Source organism: Schistocerca nitens, chromosome 4, assembly GCF_023898315.1.
Source record: "Schistocerca nitens isolate TAMUIC-IGC-003100 chromosome 4, iqSchNite1.1, whole genome shotgun sequence".
Lineage (NCBI taxonomy): Eukaryota > Metazoa > Arthropoda > Insecta > Orthoptera > Acrididae > Schistocerca > Schistocerca nitens.
Window position 1 is genome coordinate 788,653,635 of NC_064617.1, and position 22,118 is coordinate 788,675,752.

The 22,118-nt window shown below is 39.4% G+C and overlaps 1 long non-coding RNA gene across 1 annotated transcript in view; it reads left to right on the plus strand.

The window, feature by feature from the left end:
* The first annotated feature begins 1,141 nt into the window (after positions 1-1,141).
* Positions 1,142-22,118, plus strand: part of LOC126253168 (uncharacterized) — an 87,035-nt gene continuing 66,058 nt past the window's right edge. The window contains exon 1 of the long non-coding RNA XR_007545914.1: positions 1,142-1,376. This is a non-coding gene — a long non-coding RNA (uncharacterized LOC126253168). The remainder of the gene's footprint in view (positions 1,377-22,118) is intronic.

Sequence of the window (22,118 nt, forward strand, 5' to 3'; positions counted from 1 at the left end):
GAGCACTATAAGACTTAACTGCTGAGGTCATCAGTCACCTACAACTGAGAACTACTTAAACCTAACCAACCTAAGGAGATCACACACATCCATGCCCGAGGCAGGATTCGAACATGCGACCGTTGCGGTCGCGGGGTTTGAGACTGAAGCGCCTAGAACCGCTCGGCCGCAAAAGCTGGATTACCTGCTACAGTCAGTAAAATATTACTTCACACCAAACATGTCATTGTTAAGTCTCCTACAAATCCCAATGAACTAGTAAAACATACTAATGCTTGAAAATACTTTCTATAAAGATGATAAAAGGCAACAACATTTCTACTTCACTGTACCTCCATCTGCAGTTTCCCAGTCATGTTCACAGTAGTCTACGCTGTGGTAATCTACTACCAACTTACGTTTTCATTGTTGACAGGAGTAACAAGTGAATCGAACTAACAATGTGCCTCCCTTTCTATCTAGTTAAAACTGGGATTCTACTCACATGTTGATTAAGCTTCTTTATTGTTCTCATGCACTAAAAACGTGTTTCCTGTCATACAAAATTTACTGTTAATTACAACATTCACCTACACACTACATGTATCGCCACATTTAGGAACCGATTCTTAAACCGACAATTTCAAGTAGCCCCATTATCACCACTCTACTAGTCTGAACAGTTTATTTCCACTAGAGACAATGACTGAAGAATCAATTAACACAACACCTTTACAGGGCTTGATCAATTGCACTAATACGTCGATTATGCAACCTAACACACAATGTAGGACACTTACACATATCCTACATCGACAATGAATACGTCTGCCGATTTCGACAACAAACCCACATGGCAAGTAGAGCTACACTCAAAGGCTCCAACTTACAACTAATAATATCATAGAAACTAAATCCGCTTTCCATCACCAACTACGCAGTACACGCTGGACCGCCGCGCCGTCTCACTGCATTGCAACGCTCGCGCAGGCCTACTTATAGCAAAACTCGCGGTCACAGATTACTGTCATCACGTCCGTGATCGGTGCAAAGCCCGCTGCCAACTTCACGCGATGCTGCGCTGCTTCACGCAAATACTCGGTTGGTACTGGTCACATGACGAGACCCGAGTACCACAGGCCTCCACTTCCCGATTCCTGGAATGCAGCTACAACTGACCGCACGCGCTCCAAGTATTTACATCTTGTAGATGAACGCGCCGCCACGTGGCTTCGACTTTCCTCGTTTTCCTCGCGCTGTGCGGCACCTCGGTGCTTCCTGTTACACGGAACAACTGTGCCACAGCACATCCCACTAGCGTAACTTCACACACATGATCGACGCAACTGATTTCCATCTCCTCACATTCACCGCAGACAACTACATTTAATCTCCAGGTAAGGACGGCGTTAGCGTATTCATGTCTACAAAAAATGTTGCGTGGAGTCAAATGAAAAAATAACGAGCTCAGTTCAATTATGCTCTTCTTTTTAGGAAATATCAAATATTGCATCATCAATAGTTAGACAATTTTATATAAATACCAAAGACGAGACAAGTGCAAGTGGAATTCGCACTCTGAGGGTTCCATACAAACAGACAGCAAAGTATTTCTTAAAAACCTTTTGAAGAGAGACTTGTCGAATATCAATACCCATTACATAAATACCGAATCTTTAGACTCCACTAACTTGGCGCACCTTACTATTTCACATGCGTTTCACGTTAATGCCTCTAACGTTTCGTGACAAAGTAACTAATGATCTCGTTTTTTACCGATCGGGGTGCATGAGATTACAGAGCGTGAAGCTGCACTTGGCGTAACTCTCGCTGGCATCAGTTACGGCTCGTACAAACCGCACACAACCCATTCTCCCTCTCTGCCCTTCTTGCCGAACAAGTAATTGTTCGGCGCAGCTCCTTTACCGGTGTCTCGCGAGGGACGTCAAACACAACGCACGCTTCAATCATTACATTAAACCCGCCATAGCGCTATCTAATTATATGTAATACAACGCTCTTAATATCCTATGTTCATGGAAACTAAATGCACATGAACGACAGACAGTAAGTTAAATAATTTGCACCGTAACATGTCATAAAAAAATGCTTATTTATCGGATTTCAAGTAAAAAAGGACATTCACAAATTTAGCAAATACATCATAACAGTACATTGACGTATGATGTGTGCCTAATAACGCCGCCAAGATGTCATACACCATAGTATTTGAGATGTCAGGTCGATGTTTCTGCCTGTTCCTGAGAAACATGGGCCATGACACAGGTGGAAAGGCACATTGATTGTACAAAGGTTTCGTTTTTAGTGACTTAGGTGCTGAACCCTGAAAAGACGTGCTGCACCCGTGTAGAAAAGTACGTTACTTAGAGAACTTGCACTATCTCAAAAGAACACAGTATGCTACCGCTTCCTGTATTTGTTTCCAGACAAATAACTGATCACCGCACCTGATCTTTTACATTTTTCACAACAGACTTCTCACACACATTGGACAGACAATCGGGAAAAAAGACGGTTCAAACCCGCCTCCAGCCATCCTCGTTTAGGTTTTCCTCAGTCACTTAAGACAAATACCATTATGGTCCCTTTCAAAGCGTTCAGCCGATTGCCTTCTCCATTCTTCTCTAATCCGAGCTTCTGCTCCGTCTCTAATGACCTGGTCGACTGAAAGTTAAACACTATTACTCTCCTCCTCCAACTTTTGCACTAAACACCAGGTAATTTGTACTTCACCGCTCTGAACATCGTCTTACACGCACAAGAGCAGTACATACATAATTTACGTTATTAGCAGCATTAACTTCTATATATACATCGGCATCACACGTATTAGGTCCCTCCCAAAAACACGTATTTATCAGATACAATCCAAACATGAAACATCTATATTACTCATGAAACTACATCAAGTTACGCTGCATTGTCACTTTCAAAAACTTTCGAGGTAACTTTCATATCAATCGTTTGACATGTTCTATATCCTTGTAAAAAAATGATCTACGGATGAATAAAACAGCAGCTACTGCTATTACAACAACACGTTGCAGTCATAACGTTCTAGCCATCAGTATTCCGATTACACTGGCACAAACATTCAAGAAACAGCTCAATACAACCACAGCAATTGAATAACATTCGTAGTTCCATCATCTCCTTGCCAAGACATGTATAAATCGAAAGGGTTCTGAGATTGTGAACAACAAAAGGAAATGCACAACCAACACCAGTTCACTGATATACTTTACCTGCAGTGTTCTAGGATAATTATGGTTTAGCCATATCCTGTGCCACAGAAAACCAACTAACATCCATTATTTTCCAAATATTGCTCAATGGAAATTTTGTATTACTAATACAACACCTGCATAAAGATTATTACTTCGTAGAGTGAAACTAATTTTTATTGTTCCTTAGCTCAGTCAGTAAAAACAGAACCCTCACATCACTTTGTTTCACATCTGTACATCTTTCAACGCCCTTTTTTCTCTGGAGCACACAAAGGTATCACATCGAATTTTACATCAGGTACTAAATTCTACAGCTCCTTTGGTATGCATTAATATCAAGATTTAAAGTCCATGCAATAAAAAAGACGGCTGTTTAAGTCAAATATTTTCAGTCACTTACTCCATCCTCATAACCTATGGATCAGTTATTTAAATAATGAAGTCTGTACAGAACCCAACAGCACAAGACCTACTACCAACGTCTATTGTTTCATCTGATTCCTTTCAATAGCTGATCAAGCTGAAGTGACCACCACACTGCCCACATTCTTGTGCAGTATTTCAAATTGCAGAATATTATAGACAGCCTATTGATAATACAAAATGTCAAACACTATACTGCACAATACAGATATGTCTACTGAAATTATACCCATCACAGAACATAAATCCAACACACACCCATGCTGGTATTGAAGAATCTGTCCCATACCCTACATTTTCCATAGCTGCTTGTGCCATGTAAACAAGCTTATGGAGCTGGATCCCACATTAGCATATACACATTCCTTTTACCATTAATACATTTATTCACTAGGATGTATCAGAATTACAACATTGTCAGACAAAAAATAACAGACTAATTGAAATATAAGGAAATGTGCACAAAAACCTGTAAAATTGTAACTAAACAAGTTTCATAACTTGCAGTCACATTGTAAGAAGCAATTAATAAAATATGACAAACAGCAATGCTGGACCACACAACCTACTCTATTCAACACTTTCACACCGTCAAACAGTAACACTCTCACAAATGGAATACATCCTTCAATTCAAATATTATTTCAAGTTTATCTTTATATTCCCATAAAATACTTATCTTCATCTGCAGTTTCAAACTATCAATGTCCAGTACACACTTCCATGAGAATTTGGCATTTTCACTTTACCCCTATTGCAGTTATGTTTACACCTGCAAATGTATTGCCTATAGTCAAATAACATATGGGAAGTGACACAAACTCAGCTGTGCTCATAGTCTCAAAAATCACAGTCCTTTTCATCTTATAAGTGCAACTGTTTGCAAAAGTACATAAAATATCTGTCCATACATCTTCCAAAAGTTCCCAAAATCACTTAAGAGGTGTACATTCATCCTATACCCACAGTGTTAAATTTGCAATATTGATGACCCATTATCTCAGAACCTGTGACAGAGATCTGAAATTTTAGGGATGTATAGTGTCACTCCTTTTCTAATAACTCTACCAGAATCAAAATGTACACAAAAATAATTAGCTAGTTATAATTTTTTAAAAATGTTATTCAATATTTTCTTTTAAACATCCACTTTTTCTTCCATAAGTGAAAAACCTTCAGAGGTAGACATGTTTTGGGAGGTTTAGTAGCTGCAGTATACTAAGTGGTAACACACTATAAAACTAGAGACATGTATCCATAATACTTCCTGAGATAATGAGTCAAATAAATTTAAAATGTCATTTCCAGCAAATCAATTTCAAACGTTTTATTTGATATTAACTTACACATGGAGGCATGCCAGCTTCTAGAAACAGCCAGGCCCATAATCAGCGTTATCTGGATCCTGTCCCTGACCATCCTGCAAACCTAGAAGCTTCCTTCTCCTGTCTCTTGCTTCTTTAGTCATTTCCTCTGCTGCACACTGGGGTTTCATGATCCTAAGTCAATCCAGTCACTGAAAGGCTTGCAGTATGTTGGCACCTGGAGTGATACCAAGTTCCTCTAGCACCCCAATTCTTCCCTTTATACCATCACTTAACATTATCACATCATCAACACCCAAGAAAAGAGTTTTCCTTCCTACAAAGACATTTTTTGGTATGTGGGTCAAAATTACATTATTGAAAGACTCATTCGGGTTTTGTGTTTGACCATGGAGACATTTGGGAAGAAAGACAAGATGAGCTAATTCTCTATATATTCATTTAATAGCTTCCATCACTGGATATGGTATGCTATTTTTGTGCCTAAATTGTTCCTCACTACCCACTGCCTGAGCTTTGCAGTACTTGCACCATGAATCAGCACCAGGTGGACAAAGACTATGTATAGGTGTGTCATCAGTGGAAGATTTGTGGAAGAATGTAGCCCACACTGCTCGTTTCATCCCTTGTAGGTCATGTGTATTGTTCCTTATTGTCATTCCATAATAATGCTGGAGTTCATCAATGTTTTTGTCTGTAAGTCTTCCTTTACCATCAACAGTCTTTCCATTCAGTAACTTTTCTTTTCCTTTTGTCTGCTTCAATTTTCAGAGATGTGTTCCCATCCATTTTTGAATGTGGCCCACACATTCAATCTCAACAATCTTATTATTACCATATGGTTGGCTTTCCACAACTGATTTGTAAGCTTTTGTATCACCATCCCCAAGAACTCAGTGTAACACACACCTCTCTCCTATTGTAAACGTCTGAACATAGAAACAACTGCATTAGCCTCCATACCCCCACTACTTCCCTCATACTTCTTAGCACAATTTGTTTTATGGCTGTCACCTGTTTTATCAACTTATTTACACTGATGACACTATTTAGTAAGCACTTCAATGTCTAAAACATTACCTGCGTCAACACTAGTGACAGTTGCAATTGCATTTTTTGATGTGTGACCTCTTCTGCCATGTGCCATCATCTGCCATAGATACATCTGTTGTGTTATCTAATTCTAATGCTTCTTTAGCAGCAGCTTTCATAGAAGCAACAGCAACACATTTGACACAGCGTTACCTCCCGGGAAGCTATCGTCATTCCTGTTCCGAAACCTGGAAAGGACAAACATCTCCCCTCTACCTATCGCCCCATTTCTCTCACGAGTAGTGTCTTTAAGGTTTTGGAGCATATGGTGAATTACCATTTAGCTTGGTGGCAGGAATCCCGCAGTCTTTTAACACCTGCCCAATGAGGATTCCGAAAGCATCATTCTGCAGTTTACCATCTTGTTGCTCTCTCCACTTATATCATGAACAATTTTCTCCAGAAACGCCAAACAGTAGCAATATTTTTTTGATCTGGAGAGAGCATACGATACCTGTTGGAGGACAGGCATCCTCCACACACTGTTCTTTTGGAGCTTTCGAGGTCAGCTGCCCCTTTTTCTTCGCAAATTTATGGCAGAGCACACATTTAGGGTGCGAGTGAACACTACTCTCTCCCATACCTTCTCCCAAGAAAACAGGGTACGCCAGGGCTCCGTGCTGAGTGTTGTACTGTTTTCCATCGCCATAAATCCAATTATGGATTGTCTCCTTCCTGATGTCTCGGGCTCCCTCTTTGTGGACAATTTTGTGATCTACTACAGCTCTCAACGGACCAGCCTTCTTCAACGACGTCTTCAAGGATGTCTCGATCGCCTCCACTCTTGGAGCATCGAAACCAGCTTCCGTTTTTCTCCCAGTAAGACCATTTGTGTTAATTTTTGGCAACGTAAGGAGTTTCTTCCACCCTCCTTACATCTAGGACCTGTCAACCATCCATTTTCAGATGTCGCTAAATTCTTCGGTCTTATGTTTGACAGGAAACTGTGCTGGTCCTCCCACGTTTCCTATCTTTCGGCTCACTGTCTGCAATCCCTCAACACCCTCCGTGTCCTGAATGGTACCTCCTGGGGAGGGGACCAAGTGGTCCTTCTCCGCCTCTATCACGCCTTAGTGCGCTCGAAATTGGACTATGGAAGCATAGTCTACTCCTCTGCTCGACCGTCTATTCTTCAGTATATCAACTCTATCCACCACCGTGGTTTACGTTTAGTGTCTGGAGCTTTTTACACCAGCCCTGTGGAAAGCCTTTATGCTGAGACAGCTGAACCCTCACTGTCCAATCAGCAAGCAGTCCTTCTGAGTCGTTATGCTAGCCATCTGTCTTCCATGCCTGCTAATCCAGCCCATGACATTTTTTTCGACGCCTCCTTTGATGTAGGGTATGCAGGCCGCCCCTCCTCCCTACCACCACCAGGAGTCCGCTTCCGTCAACTGCTCCATTCTCTTTCTTCCACTTTTCCTAAAACCTTCTTGACAACTTGGGGTACAGCACCACCTTGGCTCCGTCCCCTGATCTGCCTGCTCCGTGACCTTTGTCAATTTCCCAAGGATGGTACCCCTTCACTTGTTTATCATCGGGCATTTGCTGCTCTATGTGCACAAATGGCAGAAGCCACATTTATTTACACCAATGGCTCGAAAACATCATTAGGTGTAGGGAGTGCCTATATTGTTGGCAACACCCCAAATCACTTTCGGCTTCCCGACCAGTGTTCGGTTTATACTGCAGAGCTTTACACTGTTTCCAAGCTGTCCACTACATCAGCCACCATCAGCGGATACAGTACATTATCTGCTCGGATTCTCTCAGCTCTCTCCTCAGTCTCCAAGCTCTTTACCCTGTGCACCCTCTGGTCCACCGGATTCAGGACTGTCTGCGCTTGCTCCACCTGGGGGGCGTCTCAGTGGCATTCCTCTGGCTCCCAGGACACATTGGTATCTGTGGAAATGAGGCAGCCGATATAGCAGCCAAGGCTGCCATCTCTCTTCTTCAGCCAGCTATTCAATCGATTCCCTTCGCCAATCTACAGAGCGTTTTATGTCGTCGTGTTGGTTTTTTATGGCACACACATTGGTCGACACTTCCCCATCATAAATTGCAGGACGTGAAAGCTCTTCCTTGTGCTTGGACCTCTTCCTCCCAAAAGCGTCATCGGGAGGAGGTAATTTTAACTAGACTCCGGATAGGGCTCTGTCTTTTTAGCCATCAACATCTTTTAAGCGACGATCCTCCCCCACTCTGTCCCCACTGCTCTCAGCTGTGGACAGTAAGACACCTTTTAATTGAGTGCCCATATTTTACTCCGTTACGCGCCCATCTACAGCTGTCGCCTGATATATTGTCCATTTTAGCAGATGACACACGCTCGGCCAATCACGTTCTCAAGTTTATTAGTGCCAGTGAAATGACGTCAGTCATTTGAAGCTTTTTTTGGGGACAACCAACCCCTTTCTGTAGTGGACTTGAAAGCCTTACTTCTGCTTTTAGTTTCTCCAATCTTATGACTTTCGTTCCCATTGCTGCTGGTTTCCATTTTCGGTTTTTTTACCATTTCCTAAGTCACGGACCAGGCGCTAATGACCATAGCAGTTTTGTGCCCTAAAACCAAAATAAAAAAAAAACAAAAAACATTTGACACATTTACCAATTACTTCTGTGTACTTACTTGATCTGGTTGGTGGGTTTGGCAGGTTCAGTGTCTTTCTCGTTAACAATGGTTTCATGGTGACCAGAACCTCCAAAATGCACAATTCATCCTTTCTTAGATAATAATCCATCAGCTCCAAACTTATGTAACAGACATAGCGTTAATTTCTTTCCTTATATTACCAACAGCTTCCTCTCGACGTTTTTTGCCTTTGTTATCGCTAAAACAGCCAAGTCAAACATACATGTATCAACCTACACTCAAAATCCCTCATCCAGCCCAGGAGCTGTGTCAGGGCAATGCACAAGGGCACTGACAAGCTCCCACTCTGTAAAGTTCACCATGGTGTGTAGTGAGAGGATTTTCCTTTCCATCCGCCATTTGGCAGTGAAAAAGGCTGTGGGGTTGTTCACCAATGCAGAGGCTCAAGGCATAATGCTCAGCAATCACATATGCATCAGTAGAGAGCAGACCATTTATGTTAACACCAGGGATATCTGTTGGGGTCTGGTACCCAAAAAGATTTCTCACCTTTGTCCAGACTTCGGAAGATTACATATGACACCCAATGGTCAAGACATCTCACAACACTCCAATTTCCATAATTTTATAAGCAGGCAAACACAGGCACAGACCCACATAAAGGCCATTTGGTGCTCTAGGGAAGCAGGCCACTTATGTAGCTGCAGAGCTCAGCAACTTCCAGTGACTACTAAGGGACTGTCTTTTGCCAGGGGCACTCCAGAGAATGAAGGATCACATTTTCCACCACATAAGCAATCATTGTAGTGACCTGCTCAATCACAACATCAATGGAACCATGTGGGGGAGATTCAGCAGTGACAGCAGTGGTGAAGACTACCCAGTCTGCCTTGTTTAAAGCCCTCCTGGGTAGGCGCCCATAGGCATGACACCACAGGAGGGACAGGAATATAGGGAAGTGGTCACTACCACACCAGTTATGTGCTCTCCAGTCCTGGGCTGAAAATTGATAAATCAATGGCCAAGTAACTACCATGAGTCACACTGAAATGTGTGGCAACCCCATTATTGAAGAGGCAGAGGTACACTTGGGATAGTAAATTTTCGACATCTGTCACACCCAGTAAGCATGGTGCTACCCCACAAGGGGTTATGGGTGTTAAAATCTCCCAAAACTATAAAGGGTTTGGGGAGTTGAACAATCAGTGCAGCCAATACGTTCAGGGGTACCACACCATCAGCAGGGAGATAAACATTGCAGATAGTTATATCCTGAATTGTCTGCATCCTGACAGCCACAGCTTCAAGCAGAGCTTGAAGGGACACAGGTTCACTAGATACTGAGTTCAGGACATAAACACAAACTCCACCTGACACACTATTATATTCACTACAGTTCTTGTAATATCCCCTGTAGCCAGGAAGGGCATGGGTTTACATTGCCAGGAACTAGGTGTGAAACTCAGCCAGGTAGTGGTAAAAACCGCCAAAATTCAACTGAAGGATGACATGATTGTGACACTGGGAAGGCATGATACACTCCTTTGTCACCTGCTGCCACCGACTTCTTTCCTGAACAGGCTATATCCATTATGTCTGAGGGCCTGGCAAGATCTAGGTCCTCAGCAGACACCAGAATCTACACTTCATTCTCAAATACAGAGCTTGTAAGCAGGAGTGGCGTGGGTGCCACCACAATTCCCTTGGTTTTAGGGGTCTTCTTTCTGGATTCCTCTCACTGATACTTGGGTTTCTCTGGCTGTGAGGGTGTCACTGATTTAGTCTCCAGGACAGAGGATGGTCATGAAGCCCTATGACCAGTTGCTTTTTGGCACTTCATCCATTGGCTTGTGTCATCTTTCCCACTAGCAGAAACCTGGAAAGGGAGTGACCCAAGGGACCCCTTCCTAGCAAGGAGAGCGAAAGAAGACTTAGGCTTCTCCAGCCAAGAAGTGGGGACTGGTGTCTTGATGGTTTGGTGGACAGTGCTTCAGAGGTAGGTGGTGCAGGAGCAATAGAGAGTGGAGTGCCGCCCCCCCCCCCCCCCACCATCAAGGGGGCAGGTATAGTGTTCCCACTCTGAGAGCCAACTGGAACTCACAGAACTGATGGGCCTACAACTGTTCTCATAGCAGCAGCATAAAAGGGCTTGAGATCATAGCCACTGGATGTAGGTGCTCAAATTTCATCTTAGCATCAGTGTAGGTCAGTTGGTCAAGCATCTTGTATACCAAGATTTTCCTTCCTCACTGTAAAATCCTGCAGTTTGGTGAACAACAGGAATGATGCTCTCCACAGTTGACACAGATGGGAGGTGGGGCACATGGAGTACTGGGATGGGATGGACATCCACAATCTAACACATGATACTGGAAGTACAGCGCAAAGAAATATGGCTGAACTTCCAGCACCACATTGGGGGAGCAATATATGGCTTCACATCACAGCAGTAGACCATCACCTTGACCTTCTCAGGTAATATCACCCTCAACGGCACTGGTGGTTACCTGACTATCCCTCAGACCCCAATGGACACACTGTACAAAATGAACTCTTCATCACTCCAAGTTGGCATGCAGATCATTATCAGACTGCAAAAGAAGGTCCTTGTGCAATGTAATACCCTGGACCATATTTGAGCTCATATGAAGAATGATGGTAACAAACATCCCCCAGATTATCAAAAGGAAGTAATGCAAATGACTGGGCAGAGGATTTCATTTCTGTCAAGACCTACCTTGACTGCATTTTGGACAAGCCCTCCACCTCCCTAAACTTGTCCTGTAAATGCTCTACACAAAACTGAGGCTTCATCAAGACAAAGGAGTCCCCATTACCTCTCATTTATACAAGGTACCAGGACAAATGATGTTTGCTGCCATCCTTACCCTGGCATTCCTCCCATGGTGTGGTCAGGGAGGGGAATGATTTAGGATCATACTTACTTGCATTGTACTGAAACTTGGAAGCTACAACCAACAGGGTACATGGCAGCCCCACCACAACAGACTGGCTACCATGCTGGATATGAGTTGCAAAGAATTCCATGGTCATCATTGGCACAGAAAACAACACTGCATACTGGGTAGAGGAAAACAAACCCAGGAACGTGTCCTCACACAATGGATGGAGGATGAGCAGGACTGCAATGCCTCAACAATAAAGTTGGCTGAAGATCTCAACACATGATGGACACAATGCACCAAGTAAGGTGCCCTTCCCCAGTTCACTTCAGGAAAATTTTGAAAAATGGAGGTCAAACCCTATAGGGGACCATTACATAACTCCAACTCCTCTTACAACAGGCAGGAATACCTCAGGCTTGTTTTAACCCCCAAATCTGCATGTGGGAGCAAAAGTGCTTTTGCACCAGTCATTTACATATGGATGTATGTACATATATATTGGCCCATGAATGTTAGGAGGGCCCTGTTCTTCATTCTTGAATGTACACCACCACCAAATGCTGTCATCAGCCTGCTGTGTTTGACAACCTGAAGCCATCCTCCAGACATTGTATTGCATTGTAAATCAGTTCTGAACTGAGTCTACATTTGATCAGTCTTGTTAAAATCATACACTGTAATGCAATTGTTCCACATAAAAATGACAAATCTTCTAAAGAACAGAAGTCTTTTTTTTTTGTTCAATAAAGAGGTAATCAACCTGTTACCCAACTGTTGTATTTGCGCTACATCAACATTATGCACCAAATTACATCACTCTGACATGGAAGAATAACCACCCTGCAGCTAAAAATGGTAAGTGGTGCCCTGCTGAGAGTTGATTTATGTGTTGTAGTAAATATGCACAATAATGTTCCAATGATAACATGTACCCAATGAAAACAGATTGCAACAAACAATGTTGATTCATTCAGAATAGTGAATGGTGTTCATCATTCATTATATGTTTGCAGTATATCAAAATATAAAGCTAATAGTGCCATAAAGTCCTACTGAAACATTAATGACACCCGATGACTGCTGCTATAAGTATTACTTGGGTTCACTATCAAAAGGATAGTTCCTACTCACCATATAGCAGAAATGCTCAGTATAGATAGGCACAACAAGACTGTCAGAAAGATCCACTTCCAACCAACTAACTTCATCTAATCTAGTCACATCTACCATCTGCCAACAAACCTGTAACCCAGTTTACATTCTCTTTGCTTATTTTTTCCTTGGTAACTTGCAAGAACCTCTTTCTTGTTCCTACATGCAACTCACCATCTCCACTATACAGTGTGTAACAACTATGCATTTCATAATACTGTCATATTCCATCCTGGATTTTACAAGTTCATGAAAGAACCACATATACACCAAAAATACCCAACTGCTGCTGGTAATGAGCATTGAGTACAGAAAACACTATACATACTCACATAGTAAACAAAATTGAGATGCATCCACGAAAACACATGTGAGGTACTTGGCATCCACTTCCATTTACTAACCAAATGATAGCAATACAGTACTTGATTTGGGGTCTTTGACTCAACAAACACATTGCATGAAGTATCCAGAGGGGTGTTAAGTCATTTAGGATGACTGGAACATGAACTATTAAATGTTGAGTAAATGTTACATATAAAGAACATTTCACTATTGCCAAATCGATTAACCTGCAGTAAGTGTTTACTACACAGACAATATTACTACTTGACAAACTGTTCTGTAGAAATTAAAGTTCAACTAAACAATCAATGAAGATAATGAGAGGTTAAAAATGTGCAACCTCACACAAATGGGTTTATATGGTTTTAGATTATGGTTCTTCCACTCTTTAATATGGGTAACCTGAAGTCAGTTTATTTTCCACATTAAACTCCATAGTTCACAATTATTAACCTGAAACTATATTATTGTCATAGAGAAGTATGTAAGTGGGCCTTATGTGAAAAGTATACTGTATCAAAGTAAAATTAAATTCATTGCTTTGTCTGTACACATCAACACCAAAACATAAGATTCGTGTACACTTGACAAATTAATAGTATATAACACTTCCTTAGAACTGAGGAATCATTTACTCACACTGGCACAACTCAGTCAGTTTGTTAAAGAATATGCTGTATTTAGAATATGAGTCACATGAAGATCTTTTCTTTCCCCCACTTCTGTTTCAGTTGTTGCAGTGCATATAGCAGTAATAATTATGTGCAAAAATAAGGATGAAATTGATACCTAGTTCTACATCTTGGTAACAAATGTAATATTTCATACAATTTTATTGACACTATACTCTAATACTCTAAGCACACATTTGCATACACAATACCATTAAATATATTAAACTATTCATTTCAAGGAACAGTAAACAATGTTGTGGCTCAAGTTGTCATTGGCAATCGACAATTTTGGTCATGCAGTGAGGGGTTTAATACAAAGAGAGGAAAAGAAAAGTTAATTTATACAGCTATGGAAGACAATATCTATTAATCTCAAAGCTGTATTTTCTCACAACCATGTCTGCAACAAAACATTACATCAGGTGAGAACATTACAGCATTTCTTTTACAACCAAAGCCACGTCAGAGGACAAACTGTGTCTGCATGAACTGCCACTAGTTCATTCCCACAACACAGACATATTGCAACATATGACCTACAAACAAAACCATATAGTGTAATCTATAAAGACTTTAATTAGTAGGATACCTTAAAAATATCAATATGAGCTTACTCAACATTAGACATGGGATGACTTCATCTTCTATGGTATAAAACAAGACCCATCCAGCTTATGGCACCCAGTAGAGGTTCACTGTTGGTTCTAAAGCTTTTCTCAAATGGCAGAACTTCAGCCACTGTAAAACTGTCACCAATTTCTGGCTTTTGTCACAATGTGACATACAACTGGCATGCTTTCTATTTCAACTAACAAAACAATTACACAGTCAATAATCTTTCAAGTGGAGCCACGTGAAATGAACCAAACATAACAGCAAAGTGCTAATAGTCTACAACCACATGACATCTTGCAGCTTCATACACCTTCCAGCACATGTAAATCTACACCAGGTTTCATTCCATGGGAATTCTGTTCCTACCTATGAACCTGCTGTCAAGCAGCACATTTCTTAGAGAAAATACAGTGATCTAAGGTTTTACAAGGCTAATGTCATGTCCACCTCTACACACACTTGCCACCAACACATTCTTGTCCTTCAACCAACAATATAAGGGAAAGGATAGATTCCTGCTCACCATAAAGGTAACATTTTGACTTGGAAACAGACCCAGCAAAAAGAATGTTACACATTCAGCTTTCAGCCAAAACATTCAGAAATAGAACCACATGCTTAATTCTTCACACAAGCAAGTACACTTCACACACAAATATACACCACTCCAGGAGCTCAAACAAGATGGTTCATGCATTCCAGTCCAACCTACTCAAGATAGCAGCAAGTTAAGTGTGGCTGCTTGTGTGAAGTAAGTGTGTGTATTTCCTTTTCTCTAGGTATTTCCCAATACCTAAATGTGTAACAATCTTTTCATTGTGCCTCTCTGCAACTCAACAAATCATCTTTATTGTGAGTAGCAATTGCTATTTCCCTTATACTGTTCATATGCCTACCTGGAGTTCCTATTCATTGCTTATAAGAATCCTTCAGAGGCCTGTTTAGGGAACTAGGGATACTACTACCACCCAATTTATTTATTACTTAATGAAATTTATCATTACAAATATGACTTTTTCAAACCAACAGCTCAGTTTATGGAATCAATACTACAAACAAGAATAATCTTCACAAGGATTTAGTCACTCACTCTTGTACAAGAAGGTGTGCATTATTCAGGAACACACATTTTCAATACCTTACCAGCAGTCATAAAAAGCTTAACAACCAATGACATTCAGTTTAAGAGAAGCCTCATTGATTTATTCACAGCCAGCTCCTCCTACTCCATAGATGAATTTCTCAGTAGAAGCAACTGATTTTTTGTGTTTATATGTTTATTACCTTATAAATAAAATACATTTTTAAATTTTATATTCAGTGCAATAGTGCAATGTTAGTAAATGAGTGTTATAAAATGATCCTTTCATATAGCATTCATTCAAAAAAGGAAGTCATTCAACTTGGGACCTATGAAAGGTACATTAGCTTATTTGTTTTAGTTTTAAGTATTTGTCATGTATTATTGTTTTTCTGACATGTTCTACATCCTGGAGGACCTCCTCACTACAGACCAATTGGAATGAAAGTAAATCTAATCTAATCAAACCCACATGTGGTGGTTAGTTCTTAGTCTGTATCAGAATGTTACTTCGGTACATGTTTCATGGATCATTTTCCACAACAGATAGGAATGACATACAACTGGTGAGTTTACATTCACATTGCAAATTAATTTTTACAAATGGTTACATTACAAACTTTTCTAAGTTTGTCTTCAATCAATTTTAATTTTTGTTTTAAATAAAAAAAAGATACACAGATGTGAGCATTTTATATCACTGTTTAAGTGATCATAATTTCTCATTACAGCATTGTGCACATTGTGTTCAAGATAATCTTAATGCATGCAGATGATTATTTTTCCTTCTGGTATTGTAATTATGTACATCATTGTTCCTTTTGAGCTGTAGTGAATTATTTACAACAAACTTCAAAGACAATAAATAGCATGTGAAGCAGTAGTCAGAATGCCTAACCCCTTAAACAGATGTATGCAAGATGATTGTGGGTGATTACCACACACTATTCCCACAGCATATTTTTTCACAATGAAAACTTTCTGCCTTAAAGATGAGATACCCCAGACATTTTTAAATGAAAATATGCAAAATCCCCAACTTGCTAATTTCTATCTCCTCAAGGTTTGCAATGATTCTAAATGCAAATGTGACTGAACTAAACTGTTTTACTAGCTCAACAATATGGTTCTTCTAATTTGAATTCTGATCAGTAAGGACACATCTACATCTACACCTTAACACATACTCTGCAAATCACACTTAAGTGCCAGCAGAGGGTTCATTAAACTACCTTCACAATAATTATCTATTATTTCAATCTCAAACAGGACACTAACACCCATATCTCTCTCCTGATAATTTTGTAGTTTCCACCCTTTTCATTATTTCCTCAATATGTTTTACACTTATCATTGGTGTAGTGCTCCTAGATGGGCAAAACTGGATGTGTTCTCTCTTTAAAATTGAGTGACAGACCATTCACAGGAAACTAGCCAGTCATACTTTTAAGAACTTTATTTGCCATTTTTCCTATTGCTGTATGCATGCTTCAATTCTTTGCAATACTAGCATCATCTGCAAAAAGAACAAATTCTTTTAGTTGTACATTATACGCATGATCATTTACATGTATCAGGAATCATAGAGGGCATAACATTGAGCCTGCGAAACCCTATACATGATTTCTCCCCAGTCAGAATTATGCCCCCACGCCCTCCCCCCCCCCCCCCCCACTACAATGGTTGAGTTACTAAGTACCAGTTTCTGTATCCTTTCGTTTGCGTGACATTATCCCTTGATTGCCCATATCATCAATCCCATAAAACTACAAATTATGTATGACAATGTGAAATCAATTACCAATTAGTAGATTCTCAAACGAAGAACAAGATATGCATTCACTCATCTGTAAGTAACTGATACACAATACACAGGTATACATAAAAAAAAATATCAGATTTCTCACATTTTAGAGCTACACATATTTGTAGTAAGTCAGTTCTCAATATTTACATTTGCAAACATACTGAAACATGAAATTATCTCCTTCATGTCCCAAACACAGGAACAAGATCTGAGGCTCTGAAACTGACTACTGACATTAACCATACTTGCCTGTATCCCAAGAACAGTATAATTGTTTCTTCCCCTACATTAAGCATTAGAGTATTGTTTAATCCATAAAAACTAGCAATCCACTCACTTCAGAAGTTCCAGAATATTACAACACAGAAAATATAGTTTATCTGAATCACAAGCCATTGACTGTGGAACAGTCATGATAGACCTACTAGTCAGATTTTGGCATAGAATTAATACAGTAGTTTGGTTAGTGACTGTTGCTTTCACTTACTCACAACTGCAGTAGCAGTAACAGGAAAGGCATATAAACTGGAGAAATGTACTAATCTAAACTCTTACATTCCTCAACTGTTAGCTCTCACAGACACTTCTGGTTTCCACACTGTAGCCAACGCTAGAGATTGTTACTGAACAGAGTAATAAAACTGCAAGAGCAATACAGATGCGTGAAATGTCACAACTGAGTATGCTGAAATCCCACAGCTTTAGAAAGGAAGCACTAAACTACATAAGTAAATCCACTGTTGTCCAAATTGCTGCGTCAAATATTTATAAACATATTGCTGCATCGGAAGTACATAAACATATTCAACTTAGCATATAGCATGTCTCAGCATTACAGAATCGACCGATTCCAATTGTCTGCTTGGACCCATGACGATCAATACGGTGGAAACGGATAGTTCCAGCGCATCAATATGGTGACAATGACGTCACTACATACACAAGCGCACAAAACTAGAACTAACACATTACCTTCTCACTCCAAAAATAAAATGAAACAAATGGGACAGCCGCGGAAAATTGGGGCCTTAGGTCGGGATAAGCGAAATATACAACAGTAAAGAAATGCCGCATAATCCTAAAACATGTAATGAAACTAAATTAAAACATTCTGCCAAACCAAAAAACCACAGGAAACTGGCATTTTACTTGACTTACATAGCTCAATCGCAAATATTGATACCAAAAAAACACCTATAACGCAGAAAAGCGGAACGAAAACCCCGAATACCTCTAACTACATGAATTAAAACACAACCGACCTTCTATAGAAAACAACCGAAACAAAAATTACTTACCAAAAAAGCCTCCGGCGATGCACCATGCACACGCGCTCACACGTACCCACCTTACTGTAGTAATTACCGAAACTCAAAACGTTACCACAATGACAACCAAAACGCAAATGGTCGCAGTACCACATAATAATTGAGCACGCCCACGTACACCACCAGAGGGCACCAACAAATACAACAACACGACATCTACCAACACAACCAACTCAAAAACACCGCGTCGTATTGACGTCACACACCTCACCACCATTACGTCACAGGTCAAAGCAGATGGGCGGAATCTGATGCTTTTTTTTTCCGTCTTTCTTTCGGCATATTGTCTTCATCGGTCTACTGCGTTTGTAATTGTGATAGGTAATAAATTGATATACATACTAATCTAGATACCTGGCAATTTTTAACATTAACAACAGGTTATGAGCCCAGGTGCAGGTTTTACAGTACCAGTACAACAAATAAAGGTGGAAAACCTAATAAATGAATACATACATAATTCAGTCATGGCTCTGGAGATGGAGAAGCACAGGCTAATGTTTGATGACATACACTTTACCAACTGGAAATTTCGAATTATTGAGTTATACGGAAAAGTACTACACAGAAATGTGTGCAGGACGACACAGCTGAACAACATCCACAACAGAAGGTCCTTCTGGGAGAACTTAGTAAAAATGATAAGAGGTGTAAGTCACAAATAATACAAAAATTTTAGCCAGTTACTTGAATTATGGCAAAACCAAGAAATCTGTCTACAAATTGCAAAATCCACTAATGCAAAAGTTTTGAATAGAAAGGTAGGGCTAATCAACGTATATTCACAGGGGCTCTATTGACACACAAGTGTAGCACACATGACAATACATTGAAAATATTTCTTTAACTTAGATAAGTTACTGTGCTTTGAAAACTTATGGGGATAATATTGAAGAAACTGACATAGTGTGCAAGTTGTTACTAACAATGCATCCACAATGAAAGGTTCTAGTTGCTGCTCTGTAATCTACTCAAGTGAGCAACTGAAAATGAGTTGTATAAAACATAGAAAATTGCACAAACAAGCACAATGTAATAATTCTGAAGATCACAAAAGGTCACTAAATGAACTGTATTTCTCAACAGCATTTGTCTCACAGCAAGGTCAAAGGATATATCAAGTTGCAATCAAACAGATACATTTCTGTTTGCCAGAAAGGTTGGAGAAGTTGATGTTGAAACCATTGTTTCTGAAAGAAAATTTAAAGCAAAAATAAAATGTTCTTCTAGTGCCACATTTATTACATAACTTATTGTTAGTGTGTAAACTACAAATGACTGGATATGTTTTTGAAAAGTCAGTGGGTTTAATTGAAAAGGGCAGCAATAAATTATAGCTATAGTTCACAGAAAAGAATCAGACATATACATCATTTCATTCAAACATACCAAGAATTCTAGGTGGACTGCTTACATTTCAGACAGTGGTGTATACTTGTGGCATTAACAACTACAACGTTTGAACCTCAAAAATAGCAATAAGCATTATTTTCTACAAGAGGAATCTGACAAGGGAAGTATTCTAAATACAAAAATTAATTTTTGACTTTCATAAAGATCAAACAGAGTTAAAACATGTTCAGTGTCATGTTCAAGCCAAACAACCACCTGAGCTGATACATAGTAATGTGTTTGGTCCTATAACACCATTCTTTTGACAGAAAGCAATATATATTTACATTTCTTTTTGAAGTTGAAAGTTGGTCTGACTGGATGTTGAAGGACACTGTTCAGATGGATAACATAACACAGCAGAAGATAAGAGTATCATAATGATACTAACTTAGAGGGAACTGAAACTGTTGAAGATAACTCACTCACAGCCCAGGACTTCAGCAGAAGCAAACAAAGCAAAATCTCTGCAGAAAACCAATAAAATGTATCCAGAAATACTGAAAGATATCAGCCACATTTAGTTTTCAACTATTGTGCTCAGGTAAAAGGTTATGAATGAAAATGATGTACAAAATAATTCATGCACAGAAAACTTACTAAAGAAATTTATATGAAAGTTCCTCAATGGGTTAAGATAAAAGAACTTATATGGAAATTCAATCAAGGACTGAGGCAGGCACCAAGAACTTGGGACTCTACATTTGACAATTTTATAAAACAAATCAGGTTTAAACAATCCAAAGTTGATAGATATCTCCCTATTAAAAACACTGATGATTATAATTCTCAAACAAAACTCGCAAACATTAAAAAGAGGTCAAAACCAAAATTTCAAATGCCAAGAAATGGATAACCAAAATTATCCCTTGGGATAAATGTGGAGAATGCCAATAGCCAAATGTTTCTTAGTCAAGACATTCATTGTGACAAATTAGTGAACAAATTCAATATGGAAGACTTTAAATGCTGCAAAATATCAATGTAAGTACAACCCACTGCAGATGCTTGTGTTGGCATGCTTGGGAATAAACTGTACAGACAATTATAGGTTGTTTGATGTATTTAATGACATCTACATCATCATACATAAGTGCATCAGTTGACTAATGTAGTATACATTGGAATAAATCAACAGGGTTCTACTAGAAACGTTTGAAACATTTTCTTTTTTTCAGTATTTTAAACGAACATAATATTGCTCTGTATTACAAAAAGGGAAATTCAAATGCTCAACTCTCTGTTGATTCCAACTCAGGAAGATAGAATATCTAAAACAGAACACATACTGCAGATTTAAAAAATACTGTTTCTTGGACTCACAGGAGACAGATGTGTTTCACCATCTTCAACAGAAGCAAAACATATTGGTTCAGCAACAGCTAGAACAAACATCATGTGGTTGAAGAATGTTGTTGAACTCAACGTATTTGTGAAAAATTACTATTTTCGTTGATAATCTCTCACATATGTATATTATGCAGGTAGGAACATAGCCAACTTACGCATCATACATCAGTTGTATAACAAAGTACATCTGAATGTTCATTACATTACATCCAAGGACCAAGTGGCAGATATTTTAAAAAAAAGCAACTAAAAGCATACTGTACACCACTGGCCCTATTCTCAACCCTCAACAAAGTGCACTTCAGCACACTGTGTACAAAGATTGGACTGGTGAAATTTGCAGATACTTAATGAAATAATTAAATTTGACACAGTTGGGTGGGTTAATGTAATGATCACTTAATTTGCCTTATCCTCTTTGCCCTTTTTATATGTGCTTTTCTCTGTTTTTCCCCCCTTCATGACTGTAATTGCAATAAATAACTGTCAGCTTGTTCAGAATATTCACCAAAGGCACACAGAGGACACAAATTCAAAAGTTTCTGTATGAGGTATTCAAAAAACCAATATATATCCTCGGTTTTAACTAATTCCACAAAAAATCAAATTCCAGTTACTTGTCAAAATATTACATTGGATTGCGATTCTTCGTTTTGTAAGGGTACTGTTTCTGAAATCGTTTTTCATCAATGCAATATATTTACAACTCCGCAGTCGTTAATTTTCACCGGGTGTCTGCTTCATATTCAGGTATTTAATGAATTCCACATAACAAGAGGCAAACGCGAAACATTACATGTCTTCGAAC